Here is a 12708-nt window from a genome sequence, read left to right on the forward strand (position 1 = left end):
TACAAAATTCACATACAAAAATAAATAGTGTTTCTACACACCAACATCTAATTTTCTGGTGGGGAAGGATGACTGGAGTGGTTGGAGTTGAATATTTCCCTTCTCCCAGCTAGAACTGACTGAAATTTAGTTTTCCCTTTCCCTAAGTCAGTTAGGCTCTGATAATACCTGCTTCCCATGGTAATTTTCACACATGAATATCTGCTCCGGTAAGCTGTGACCCCCTGTATTTTCCTGTCTGTTGTCTAATTTTGAGGGCCTTGGTTTGCCTATGTCATCTCTCTTTTGGATCCTAAAAGAGCTGTTGATTTTCAGACTGTGTAGCTTTTTACTTGTTATTAGGATGGTGTGGCTCCTTCCAAGCTCTTTACATGTGGAACCAGAAATGAGAAGTTTCTAGTTTTTTTATGTGGGTGATTGGGTAAACATTGGTGTCACTTATAGAACAATATTTATTATTAGTGAAGTATTATTGAATTTTATATAGGAATTTCTGTGACATAAACCTGTACATGGTCCATACCAAGCTGTACTGTGAAAGACATGCACTCATTAATTCTTTCATTTATTCCACATTTACTGAGTGCAAAATAGGTACTGTGCTAAGTGTTGAGAAAATGGTGGTGAACAAGTAACACAAATTTTTGTTCTCATGGCAGAGACACTGGAGTTCAAGATGTCTACCAAGAGGTGAAAGTCTCCCTGAATGATGGTTGGCTGAGGTTGAGCCACCTGGGCATCATCCTAAAAGACAGCAAGATGGGCAGAGTGGACAACATCAAGGCTGGAGAGCAGATGGAAGGCATTTAGTGCAGCGTAGCTCTGGGCCATAGATTTAAGCTTCTTACAAACAATGTCCCTACCTACAACATGTTGTCTTATAAGAATCTGAATTTGAGAAACTCTTATTTCTTCAAAACTCACTATCGCATTAAGCTAATGGAGAAGGTCCTATGTGTGAAGGGCTGGAACTGGGGGGACAGCAAAGTTTGGTGGACTGCTGTCTTTCCTTGACATGACGACCAGCCGGTCTTTGAGATACCCCTCAGAAACATGTCCCAGTGCACCACAGGCAAGAATGAGGTGAGACTGGAATTCCACCACAATGTTGATGCCAAAGTCTCTCTCATGGAGGTGCACTTCTATGTGCCTCCCACCCTAGATGATGGTGTGGACCCAGTTGAGGCCTTTACTCAGTATACACTGTCAAAGATAGTCATAATCCAGGTACTAGAGACACATCATCTGGGAGCTGCAATGACTGATTTCACATGGTCATTAGAACATTTGGATCTACACCACCCTTCTGCACCTGCACAGTGACGAATAAAAATGGCAAGCAATAGGATATATTGGAGAATATGAGGAAGCCATTTGGTATAAACCTAAATCGGCCTGACCTTGTCTTTCCAAAAGGGTCTGACCGAGGCCGTTGAACACGCATTGTATATCTGCTTTAAAGATTCCCTATGGCAAGAGCAAAGGCCCTTGAGATAAAGGTGCAACTTCTCTCCCTGTCCCAACGTTGGCATCTCCTTAAAGATTAAGCATCTTTCTTTAGGCTTGGAACCGATTGTAGTGCTCATCTGTGACTGCCCAGCCCGAGGCAACACACCTGCCACCCCGTGGCGTTCACTGAGACAGGAGACCTATCTGCCGTTTCCATCAATCGCTGTGCTGACAGAGCAGCCTCGTGACTATTGTAAAAGGGACATTTCAATCATATGTGAAACATACTCTTTGAGGGTATATAACCACCCTGTGTACCCCTACTTCTTCAGCGCCCTTTCTTCCTTCGGGAAGAAAGGCCCCGGGCTATGGTCCTCAGATTACAGCTCAAAATAAACTCACCCAAATTTTCATTTATAGATTGGTTATGGATTATTTTCGTCCATAGTTCTTGGTGTAGTCATGGCAGGATTTCAGAGAAACCCACCGGAGGCCACCTGGAATCTACACTGAACTGGCATTCTGTACCAATAAGGGCCCATTGAGCCCCACCAGATCACTGCATTCTTCAGGTGACCCTGATGAGTTCTCCTGAAACCTGGACCTCCTTATTTTAAGTTGATGGTCCAAGAGTTTATATGAGCTGGGTAAGGTCTTAAGACTAGAGGTTTTTAAGGGGTACCAGTACATACCCTAGGTAAGAGGAACCTAGGAGGAAGTTCATAGGCCAGAGGAGCCTAGAGGGAAGTTCCTAGGTTAGAAGAACCTAGAGGAACTTGGGAGTGAATGGGGAAGGCTGACGTTTTTAATTTGGCTTTAAATTGGAAAGAATTGTGTTTATAAAGTCTGAACAAACTGCTTGATAGAGAAATGAGAGACTGAATGTGTTCAGCTCCAAAGAAAAAGGACACTTGTTCCTCCCGGCCTTTACCAAAAAGGTGCCCTTAGGTGACTAAGGACCTCAGCGGGAGTGTCAGAGGATCAATCCTCGTGATGTGCAGCGGTCCCATAGGGAACTCCACTCTCATTCACGGTAATTAATTATAGGCTCATCTGGGGACGCGCAGAAAAGTGCTGGTCACCCCCACGCTCCAAGCTCCCATGGCGGTATTAGGTGGCCGGAGGGAAAAACCAAGGCACGTAAGAGAGTGTTTACGACCTTTCTATAGGGAGTAACACTCACAAGCAGCACACTTTCTGACCCACGACACTATCCTTAGAAGTTGTTCAGACTTTATAACAAAACAATATTAAAAGAGAAGCGGGAAATTGAGCTTCTAAAACAGCTCGATCAGTTCCCGAATGGGCAGCCTTTCCTCCAGACTCCAGTTGGCTTCATGCTGTGATTGCAGTTGCTTAACAAAGGGGGATCCCAAGCCAGATTGCTAAGGCCAAAAGAAAGAATAAGAAAGAGAAAAAAAAAAAACCTGGGAAAACAAGTTTTTTCACCATGGTCTGCTATGAGAACACCAAAGTCAAATCTAAGGAAAATGTTTGTCTATATGTCTGTCGGTCGGTGTGTGTCTATACATGTTACAAAAGTTTTTATATTTTACCTCCGGATGGTACAATTTCTAAAGAGCTCCATTCAATTGACTTAAAGTAAGTGCTTACAAGCAAGGCCTTTGACTACAAGATCTCCTACACTTCAGTACCTAATCTCTTTTTGTTGCGTCACAAGGACCATCACCAGATATTCTTTGTGATCAGGCTGTATCCCTCCATCAAGCAGGGCAGAACCTGGTACCGCTTCCTGATCCTCCTTTTCTCCAAGGACAAGGACATTTCCTTGACTTCCAACAAGAACAAGGAAGAAATGGAGAAGCACTTTGATAGGCAGTTCACTAAGAACATGTTGGGATCCCTCCAAGAGATGGTTGGCCAAGTCATGAAAGCATTGGTGAACCACCAGGTCACACTCCCAGGCAACTTCCAAGGACATTTAGGGGCCCAGTGTTTCACTTGCTCCTACAAGGTGAGCTCAGGACTGCTCTACCTGCTGAGTGGGGCTTCATCTAGGTTCACAAGCCACCCAGACAGATCTGCTTTGACAAAATCTCTTTCATCAACTTTGCCAATGGCACCACTGCCACTTGCTCCTTTGACTTTGAAATTGAGACCAAGCAGGCACTCAGTATACCTTCGGCAGCATTGAGAGGGAGGAGTATGAGAAACCATTTGATTTTGTCAATGCAAAAAAGCTCAACATCAAAAACCAAATATTAAAAGAGAAGATGAACCAAAACTACAATGAATAGGCCTCTAACTCTGATGAAGATGAGTGTGATGTCTTCGTGGAACTGATAAAAGATGCCTGCTTAGAGAATGCCACCAAAAACTACAGTGACTCAGGAGAAGAAACTGATAAGTCATTCTAGTCAGGTGGAGAAAAGCAGGAAATGGCAGAGAAGTTTAACAGTAACGCCTCTGCCAGCCAGCTCTTCCAGTAATGATGGTGACAGTGATTGGGATGAGACGAAGAGAAAACAGCTCAAAACAGCTGAAACAGTCAAGGATCACAATGGTCTCAAGAAGTCTGTGGAGGTGGAGAAGGGCAAAGTCCTCAATGCCCCCAAAAGGCACATGTCTGCATACATGCTGTGGCTCAATGCTACTTGAGAAAAGATCAAGCCTGCCCATCTCGGCATCAGTATCATGGATATTTCCAAGAAGGCATACAAGATCTGGAAGGGGATGCCCAAGGAGAAGAAAGAAGAGTGGGATTGCAAGGCTGAGGATACCAGAAGAGAATATTTGAAAAGCCATGAAAGAATATAAAGTGCGCCAGAGTGAATCTTCTAAGAGGGGCAAGTCAAAGAAAAAAAAAAAGTAAAGATGGAACAGAAGCCAACACCCTCTAAGCTCTCACTATCCAAGTCTTTGACAAGGCAGCTAAGTGAGAGCTTCAAGAGGACAGTTTGTGTTAGGAAAGTCATACTTCAGGAAAGACCAAGAGTGAAAAAGAAGAGATGGCAGAGTAAGGACTCTGAGGAAGAGAAACTAGCCAGTACTACCCAACTCAAATAACTGGGTGTCAGGATCCAATGAAGAGAGAGGAGAAAATTTTTCTCTCCTTGCACTTGCCCTGTCCCCCAGGGCAAGAGGTCGTTGTCACTCTCCCAGTCTCCTCCTCCACGTTTTGGTACCAGTTTCTTCCATGTGAAATGTAGTCCTTGGATTCTGCACCTTTCAACCCAGCTCTCCTGGGGCTATGCATTTCCCTGGGGCAGCAGGAAAGGTGTCCTCCGCTGCTGCTTCACATGGTTGATGCCTTAGAACTTAGGGGAAGATTGGGTGGGAGGCAGGACAGCACAGGCTCCAAATCCTCCGACTTTCCCAATCTTAAGAATATAGCTGCTTCCTGTCCTGTTCGAGTTGTTGCAGCAGAGGTCATGCGAGGTGAGGCCTGTAGCTTCTAAATGGGGCCCATTTCTAGTTTTAGTTTGTATTTCTGGTCTGTGAAAATCGACATTTAATAAAGGGAACTGAATTTTAGGGGAGAGGAGTAGGAACGAGTGATCCATTTTGCCAAATGCTACTGACTGGTAGAGAAAGATGATGGCAAAATAGAGGTTAATGTTGACCTTGACAAAAGCAGATTCATGCACTTTGAGGTAACACATCTGTGGATTTAAAATCAGGCTCCATCACTTAATAGCTTATGACTCTGGGCAAGAAACTTCAATCTTCTGAACCTCTAATTTTTCATCTTGGCTATTGGGTTATAATGCCTATAGCCAGACTGGTTGGATGATTAACTAACATATGAGAAAGATCTGGCATAACTCAATAAACAAGTAGTCTTTCTGTTCCTCTCTTCCCAAGTCACCTAAAAATTGAAAATATTGTTAATTAACCAGTTTTATTAAAGGCAAATAAGGTCCATGCATTGAAATTTAGAAAACAGATGCCAGAATTCTTGAAGCTACTCTTCCACTCACAAACTTATTCAAGACAGCAAAATTTAAACTTTGTAACAGGAATAAACATAAATTACTAAATAGTCACATAATAGCAAATAATTCTAATTAATATTTTAAATTTCTATCACAAAGGAAATAACTAAAACATGTTTCTTATATTAAGAAGTAATTTTTCTCTGAAATGAAACACAATGAAAGAAGAGATCGTGACAATGGGAGTATTAATAAAGTTAAAGACATATTAAATTAAATTCAAATGGTAATGATGTCCCAGTAGGAATAAATATATTCTTTTTAGACTGCAGCAAGAATTTCATGCAGAATCTCTGGCAAAAGAAATGCCAAGTTTGTAATGGAATCTATTATTTTGCAATTAAATATTTTGGCTGGGTTAGGACTTAATTGCCTCACAAATATTCTGAAAGCAACATGAACTTCTATTGAGATATTGAAACAGCTAAAACATTTTCTCCCCTGGGAGTTTCTGTAGTACTCTCATAATTGTGTCTTTAGATGAATGAAGTTCCTTAATTTTAATGTAGCCTGATTTGTCAATATTTTACTAAATGGTTAGTGCATTTTTTGTCCTATGAAAACCTTTTTCTTACCTGGGCATTCATTCATTTATTCAATAATATTACTTCAGTGTCCCTCTGGGTCAAAGAGAGGATACAAAAATGAATCACAGATATAAGATAAGCCACAGTTCCTAAAGAACTCTTCACACAATGATGGGAGGGTGAGGAGGTGTGGAAAAGACACTTCACACAGACAAGTAAATAAACTTTGAAAAACCAATGTGATAAGTGTTATACCACAGACATACATGAAATGCTAGGCGAGCAAAAAAGAGTGGTTAATTCACATTGCCAGAGACAGCACTTATTTCAGAATCTAAAAAATATATTTCCAAGGTACCTAAAGGTGGTGGAAATAGTGTGTTCAGGCTTATTGCTGGATGGACCTAACTTTAAGTCTGGTTTTATTAGCTATGTAAGTTCAGGTAATTTTTAGCCAATCTGAGCTTTAGCTTACGCAACAATGAAATAAGCATAATAATGCTTTCCTGATGGGATAAAGATTTAAATAGATAATTTATAAAAGGATTGACACATATCAGTCACTCAGTAAATGCTAATTCCCATCACCTCTATTTTATCTTAAATTACTAAAACCATCTCAGTTTAGATGAATTAGCAATTGATACCAGAAAGCTAAATGTATATCCATAGACCCTCCAAAGCTTAAGATTATAGTTGTTGAGAAAATGTGAGTGTATCAGAGAATTCTAGTGTTCACCTTAACCCTTCTCATTTCAATTTTTATCTGCTTTTTCCTCAATAATTGAAAAAAATAACAACAAAAATCTGGGCATATAGTCTGTGAAGATGAGGATTAAATGTCTCAGTTTCCCTTACAGTTATCAGATGTGGTCAGATGCTAAAGTTCTGGTCCATGGTGTGTGAAAGGAAGTGTTGTGGGCACTTCCTTCTCAGGAACCTTCCTGAATATGTCATTTTTGCCGATTGCTCCACTTCTGCATATGGTCCCACCCCTCTTGCCTTCTCCAGGACTTCATCCCAATAATTCTCCCCATCTTTCCTAAATCATCAATACTTTTCCTTTCTACTCGATCATTTCATCAGCATACAAACAGGATGGTATTTCATTAATGCCTTAAAAGAATCTTCTCTTGGGCCCACTTTCCTCGCCAGCTACCATCTTATTTTTTTCTCCCCTTTACAGAATAATTCTCAGAAAACATGTCAAAACTCATTATTTTTAAGGCTTCTCCACTTTATCAATACTACTCTTCTCAACTGCACTGCTGATTTCCATGTTGCTCAGTCTGGTTAATTCTCTGTCCTTGTCTATACCAGTCAGTAGTAGTTGACTCAGTTCCTCTCTCCTTCTCCTATGATGCTCTTTTTTCACTCGTTCTCTTTGATTTTCATTCCACCTCATGTAGAGTTCCTTCTCAATCTTCTTTGCTCTTTCCTCTTTCCCGTGTTATCTTATCATCAGCCTACCATGCCCAGGGATGATGGTGTAGTGAGAATAGTTCCCTTAGAATTTCATGGAACGGAGATGTCATACTATCCATAGAATCCTTGCTTTGGGATATTAAGTTAAAGAGAAATAAACTTATTTTGAAGACACTGTTATTTTGGGCCTTGTTAAGTTCAAGCAAATTGAATCCTAACTGATAAAAATTGGTGAATCACTGTTAATATTTTTTACATTGATCAGAACCTCTTATATAAAATTTTTTAAATGTTTTTGGTAGAAATTTTTTAAAACCTGAAGTGCCTAGAGAACATAAAAAGTAATATAAAGAAATCTTATTGTAGAACTATTCAGATTCCACTCTATATGAAAGCACATTAAATAGCTGAACAGTTATCTTCTTTACCCACTACATTTTCTCAAGAAGCCTAATGAGGAACAAATTACAACTGTTTAGACTGAGTCACAAAGACATGAATGTTCACAAGAAAGTGTGTTCTAAACAAATCCCATATTTGATAAGTGCCAGTGAATGGCGTCTGCAAAGCCTATTTAAAAGCTTTTTAAATAGAAAACTGCCTCTTTAGCCTAATTGTAAATGCTGATATTTATTTTGACATGTTTGTCAAACAATAAATTAACATAACATTGGGAAATTCCAGTTCTGCAAAAATAATCCCCAACAAACTTTCATAGATATCCTCAAGGGAAAGGTATTATTGGGGATTATAAACTAAAAAAGCTGTAGGAGATTAGAGCTGTGAAAGACAGTTCAGCAGGCTCTGGAATTCTAATGGACATCTGTGTTTAGTCATTGCCTATATGTCGTATTAATAAGCAACACTGTTGGATAAAACATCTCAAGCCAAAATAAACTTTATTACCTGATAGAGTTATGTACTAAATGTTATCATGTTATACTTAAGCCACATTGGCTCCCATTGCTGCCCAAATGATCATACAGAGCATACATTTTATCAACATACCAAAAATTTTATGTTCTGGCTTTTTGTATAAATTATCATCAATTTGCTTATTCAGTAATTAATGCACCACCATCCAGTCAGCTGCCCAAGCCAAAATCTTTTTTTCCAGTCTTCCCCTCCATATCCAGTGGGGGAGTAAGTCCTACCTATTTAATATCTCCATCTCTGTGTCTCCCCATTACAACCAATCAGGTCAACTCTAGAATTATTATTTCCCATCCAGTTTCCATTAATCTCCTAAATGATCTCCATGCAATTATTGATGCCTCTATAATACATTCTGCTCCTTGCATCCAGAGGGATTTTCTAAAAGTGTAAATATGTCATTCTTCAGCTGAAAACCATTTGGTGACCCACCAGATTCTTCAAGACCATTCATAATCCGGCAACACAATAGAGCCATCAAGAACTTGGGCTTTGGAGCCAGACAATGTGGGTTCAAATTCTGGCTCTCCCATGTCCTAGCTGTGTGATTCGAGGAAATTATTCCATGTCTCTTGTTTTTCATTTCCCCTTCTGTAAAATAAGGAATATAATGGTACTGTCACATTAGTATTGATATAGGGATTAAAAGAAATGACACTTAGGGCCAGCCCTGTGGCCTAGTGTTTAAATTCAGAGCACTGTGCTTCAGCAGCCCAGATTTGGTTCCTGGGCTTAGACATATACCACTCATCAGTGGCCACACTGTGGTGGTGACCCACATACAAAATAGAGGAAGACTGGCACAGGTGTTAGCTCAGGGCAAATCTTACTCTGCAAAAATGAAAGAAAGGAAGAAAGAAAGGAAGGAAGGGCGAAGGACAAAAGAAAGGACAGAAGGAAGAAAGGACGGAAGGAAAGAAAGGAAGGAAAAAAGGAAGGAAAGAAAGAAAGAAGGAAGGAAGGAAGGAGGGAGGGATGGAGGGAAGGAGGGAGGGAGGGAAAGAAAGAAGGAAGGAAGGAAGGGGGGGAGAAAGCAGGAAGAAAGGAAGAAATGATGTTTATAAAGCCCTTAGTCCAGTGGCTGGTACACAGAAAGCATTCCATAAAAATGAGCTGTGAATATGTCTCTAGTCCTGTGTACTCTACCATTAGAAGAAACTGCTGGCAATTAGTTCTCTGAAGGTATTATTCTGTCTCTGGTTTCTGTTTTTGCACATGCTGCCTCCTCTCACTGGAATCCAGAGTCTTCTCCCTACGACTTCTACACCACTTTCCCTCATTGATTCCCACTTTTATCCTTAACAAGTCAGGGAGATTGAATCTTCTGGAAGCTTTTTCTCACCCACCCCAATCTGGTTGGGGTCTGCGTGTGTGCTCACAGATTAGTTCATACTGCAGGACCTGATGTGCTATGTCACAATTGCTTGCCTAGCTGTCTGTATCCCCACACAGATTATAACAACTGTAAGTATTCATCTCTGTGTCCCAGTTGCTTAATATGGAACTTGCATAATGAAGCTTTATGGCATGGTGACTGACTGAAGATACAACTGAAGGAGCAGGGGTGGGAATAAAGGTTCTGTAAAGTTAGATGAATCTGAGGGAAAAGAAATCATTAAAGGGTCCCAATTGTCAGGTGGATCATCATATGCAAATACTTAAGATTAGATCTTTTTCTCACAGAATAAACTCCAAACTAATCAAATCCAAATGTAGAATAAGAAACCATGCGAGTAATAGGAGAAAACATGAGCAAACTTCATTATAGCCTGAGAAGCAACAAAGGGAAAGGAACGATAATTTTGAACACACACACACGCAGGTTTTGCATGACAAAAATAAAAATAGAAGCAAAATCAAAAACATAATATGTTTTTTAAAATCCTACTTATCTCAGAGGCAAAGATTTGTTATTCCTAAGATACCAGTTTTAACAATTGATAATTAAAATGAAAGAATAGAGAACTTTTCCTGTCTGGAGGATTTTCAGACGAAAGGATATAATGTTTGAGATTTGATTTTTTTTTTTTTTAAACTCAAGCCTTCTCGTCCCACAAAAGTTGGGGGATAAATGAAATAAAATTGGTAAAATAATAGCTATTGAAACTATGTAATGGGTACATGGAGATTCATTCAACTATTCTCTCTGCTTCTGTTTTAAAAATTCTCACAATAAAAAAGCTTTTTGAAGTGCATTGGAAGAAAACAAATTCAGTCATTGAAAGTTTGGGCTAATTCAACTTCAAGATTTGTTTATCAGTATTACGATTTCTGAGAAGAATCTTTATCAATGTTCTAGTCTTCATTTTGGATTGAAATTACTAGATTCTATAAAAGGCTAAGGAATTTTATCCATCATGTTTTGTTTCATGAAGGGTCAGCTGTGTTTGGGGAGGTATCATCTGAGTTGGGGACTGAGCTTCCTAAATCTCAGCCCATGTTAGAATGTATCAGAATGGTTCCCAACCATTTCACTCATATCAGGTTGGTCTTCTGGCAATGATCTAAACCAAGATGGTGGTAGACCCTCATAGGCCCAGGCGCACAGCTTTGAGCTGCCGTGGAGCCAATGCTGCTTCCAAGATTGGGAATCAGTGGTGAGTTTCAAATCGTTTTTGCAAGCATTCAAATTGTTGTCTGCCTTTTTGCTAAAATAGCATTAAAATGTCTTCAAAAGCTTAGGGGTTTATTTAAAACCCCTAATAAAAGAAAGATAACTTGCCAAAGAGTAATATAAGACAATTAACAAATGATCCATTTTGTATAGATATATTATAAATATAAATATACAATTATTTATATCTCTATCTTTTCATCTCCTTTATCCTTAAATGTAACTGAAGTTTTCTGGCCATTTCTCTACCTCCTACAGCTTCCCAATACAGTCTGCTCTGCACTTGACAGCAAAATTAATTTCTAAGACCTTTATCATCGTATTCTCTTCTTGAAAAACTTTTAATAGCTCCTCAATATCTGTAGATCAAAATTGACACCCAGGAATTCACTGTTGTCCACTCCAGGCAAACTGGGATGCTTAGGGTTCACCTCTGTGGCTATAAACCTCTCCCAAATGTCTTCTCCCTAGTCTACACTGTTCTCACTGCTAACCTCTAGTTTAAGCGCATCCTCTTCTGAACTCATAGTTGGGTGCATAGTATATAATACTTGAGCTTTATAAAGGTAAATGTTTTATGTCCCTCTAGATTTTTTAGATTTCCTCTAAGTATCCCTTGAGGTAGCATTATGATAAGGAGTGGGTGCTCAGTAATATCTACGGATTCTTAGAACTGAAGCTGTAGAATTTCATGGTGAGAAATATGATTGTTGGAGAACAATTCGATGAGTATATCATTCCAGGCTACTAAATGGTTCTTTAAGTAGCACAAAATGTGTGAGAGCATTTAGTCTATCAAAAGAACCAGTCTGTGAGTCATTGAACATGTATAATAATTTGTCTAGTCACCACTATAAATTTCAGGTTTTCATTTCTTCTTAAATGCTATTTTCAGACTTCAGAGTTATTCCTTCAGGTTTTCCTTTCAAGTGATTCATATTCATCTCTTGCATTTTATCCCAATTTTTCCATTGTCCTCATTCTCTAGTTAAGGTTCTCATCACTTCCTTCCTGAACTGGAATATTTAATTACTAATGGAAACCTCTTCTACCTTTATACCAATGATTTCAACAGCCAGCAAGGAGCACCCCATTCCCCAAGACAAATATCCTACCATGAACCACTGTTAACTGATCAGAGCGAGAAAATTCTTTAAATTCAGAAAAAAAACTTCATTTTGAAATGACTGATCCAATCAACTTTCCCCCGTTTTCCCTAAAATGACTTTCTAAAATATCCCTGTGATCAAATTTCTCTCTGCTCATACACCTTCAATTCTATTCTCATAGAATAAACTGCAAGCTCCTTAGAATTTCACATTATCTGACACATCTACACATAAACTTTGCATCTTTCAAGTTAGTCTACCCTGATCCACAAAGCATTCCAACCTTCCCTGCCTCTGGGTCTTTTCTCACCTGACTCTTTACCCAACAAGCCTTAGATTATAACCTTCTTATTGATTTTTATGATTTTATTCTTTCTATCCCCACCTTGACACTAAACTTCTGCACAGTAGACACTACATCTTAAAGTCATTTTTCTCCCTCAGGGTTCTTAGCACAGTGTTATAATATGTAGTAAAAAAATTAGATTCAAAAAAGACTTGCTCATTTGATTCAGCTTAGTACTTTACTTTATTCGGGTGCCAAAGATAAGGAGACTAAACAAGACTACCTGTCAGGTTTCCTATTCTGGATTTCCACACTCAGTCTCCCACAAGTCTGAGACTAGAGATAGAACTGTAGATCAAAGGAGCCCATTTGTTCATAAATGCATTTAAAAATCTCTGTGCAACCACTG

At 39.3% G+C, this 12708-nt stretch overlaps 1 pseudogene; it reads left to right on the forward strand.

Annotated features, from left to right (window-relative positions):
* Positions 1-652: 652 nt before the first annotated feature.
* LOC124236663 (FACT complex subunit SSRP1-like) lies at positions 653-4476 on the forward strand (annotated as a pseudogene).
* The last annotated feature ends 8232 nt before the right edge of the window (positions 4477-12708 follow it).

The sequence above is a fragment of the Equus quagga genome, chromosome 3 (assembly GCF_021613505.1).
Source record: "Equus quagga isolate Etosha38 chromosome 3, UCLA_HA_Equagga_1.0, whole genome shotgun sequence".
Taxonomy (NCBI): Eukaryota; Metazoa; Chordata; class Mammalia; order Perissodactyla; family Equidae; genus Equus; species Equus quagga.